The 2500-nt window shown below is 23.8% G+C and overlaps 2 pseudogenes; both read left to right on the top strand.

Moving 5' to 3' along the window:
• Nucleotides 1-1027: 1027 nt before the first annotated feature.
• Nucleotides 1028-1211, top strand: LOC129617119 (5.8S ribosomal RNA; annotated as a pseudogene).
• Nucleotides 1212-1501: 290 nt separating this feature from the next.
• LOC129617118 (large subunit ribosomal RNA) overlaps nt 1502-2500 on the top strand; it is a 4018-nt pseudogene continuing 3019 nt past the window's right edge.

The following is a 2500-nucleotide window of genomic DNA, read 5'->3' as shown; positions in this document are numbered from 1 at the left end:
ATGTCCATGAAACTCTAGAATTAATGATTATATCATTTATTCGACCTTTATTGGATACGATATGTATATTTTAATAAATATATGTATCTGATACTGTTATATATTTATTGCAAATATATAACATTAATAGTATCAAAATGTATCCCCCCTGGGGCGGTAAATCGCAAAGTAAAACCAAAACAAGGCACCAAAATATATAAAAAGGCCACATATAAAAAAAATAAAAATCATTATATTAATTATATAATATGGAAGTATTTTAAATAAAACAATATACGATCATTTATAATAAAAGTAACCATCTGAGTATCGAGTGTGATATGGTAAGGTAAGGAATGATTAGTAAATATTAATGTAGCAAATAACACTAAAACTACTATATTTGTATAACCATTATTTATAATGCGATTATAATCTAATATAGTAGTAATGATATTATATTTGTATAACCATTATTAGAAATAATAATGAGATTATATTCTAATATAATAAAATATTATAAATATCTATATTATATTTATAAATATGGAAATTTTATATATTAAATAATGATTTTTAAAACGAAGAGGTGTCAAAATGTCCATGAAACTCTAGAATTAATGATTATATCATTTATTCGACCTTTATTGGATACGATATGTATATTTTAATAAATATATGTATCTGATACTGTTATATATTTATTGCAAATATATAACATTAATAGTATCAAAGTGTATCCCCCCTGAAATAATATAATATAAAAAAAATAAAAATCATTATATTAATTATATAATATGGAAGTATTTTAAATAAAACAATATACGATCATTTATAATATAGAAAATATATAAAAATATATTCTTACGTTGTTGTCCATATATTATGGTAATAACTTTTCTTGTATAAAACAGTTGGGATACGGATAAAAGGAAAGTTAGAGACATTCGCAGCACATAGATTATATTATTTATATATTTTAATATGTTTTAGAATGTATATATATTATCGATATATATCTGACGAAAATAAAAAAAAAATTTTATAAAACTCTAAACGGTGGATCACTTGGCTCATGGGTCGATGAAGAACGCAGCTAACTGTGCGTCATCGTGTGAACTGCAGGACACATGAACATCGACATTTTGAACGCATATTGCAGTCCATGCTACAGAGTATATAAATTTATTAAAAAATTTAATACTGCATGGACTACATATGGTTGAGGGTTGTAAGAATAATTTAATAAAGTTGCTTATAATATAATTTTAAATTATATTATTTATAGCACATGATATATTACTGGTAGGAATACCATAATATTAAAATTCAATTATATATATTTTACTTATATTATAAAATATAATAAAAAAATAAGTATATCCTAGTATTAATAAATTAGTATTAATACATTAAAGAGGAAAACTTATATAAAATTATATTATTTATAATATAAACAATACAGTAACTTATATATATTTAGTTTTCAACTAAAAAGAAAAATTAAAAATATTCTTAAAAACAACCTCAACTCATATGAGACTACCCCCTGAATTTAAGCATATTAGTTAGGGGAGGAAAAGAAACTAACTAGGATTTTCTTAGTAGCGGCGAGCGAAAAGAAACTAGTTCAGCACTAAAGGATTTTGTTTATACAAATATCCGATGTAGTGTATGGAATATCTATATTCTAATATGAGAAATTAACAGTCTAAGTCCTTCTTAAACGAGGCCATTTACCCATAGAGGGTGCTAGGCCCGTATGACGTTAATGATTATTAGAAGATATTTCCAAAGAGTCGTGTTGCTTGATAGTGCAGCACTAAGTGGGTGGTAAACTCCATCTAAAACTAAATATAACCATGAGACCGATAGCAAACAAGTACCGTGAGGGAAAGTTGAAAAGAACTCTGAATAGAGAGTTAAATAGTACGTGAAACTGTTTAGAGGTTAAGCCCGATGAACCTAAACATCCATGAAATATGAAAAATTCAACATTATAAATATTATATAATTATATAATAATGATGGTGTGCAATTTTTTCATATATGGACATTGCAATCTGTTAATAAATATATATTTATCATAAGATATATTTAAAAAGTTTATTTTATATATGAAAATTTATTTTCTATATAATATAATTTAAATATTATCGGATAAATAATTGACAGATAAAAAATCAATATAATGCGTAAATTATATATTATTATAATTTTATAATATTATATTAATTTATATATTAATATAATTATTATATGCATTAATATGATTAGCAATGCTATAGATTTAGGATACCTTCGGGACCCGTCTTGAAACACGGACCAAGGAGTCTAACATGTGTGCAAGTCATTAGAATTTATTTTAAATAAAATCTAAAGGCGTAATTAACTTAACTGTTAATATGGGATTAAATTATATATATAATTTTATATATATAATATCAATCCTGGGGCGTTCTATATAGTTATGTATATAAATAATTTTTAATTATTTTTTATACCTCTAACTAGAACGTAC

Source organism: Condylostylus longicornis, unplaced genomic scaffold (genome assembly GCF_029603195.1).
Source record: "Condylostylus longicornis isolate FDR11 unplaced genomic scaffold, ASM2960319v2 ptg000409l, whole genome shotgun sequence".
Classification (NCBI taxonomy): domain Eukaryota; kingdom Metazoa; phylum Arthropoda; class Insecta; order Diptera; family Dolichopodidae; genus Condylostylus; species Condylostylus longicornis.
This window is presented reverse-complemented; position numbering and strand designations above follow the sequence as displayed.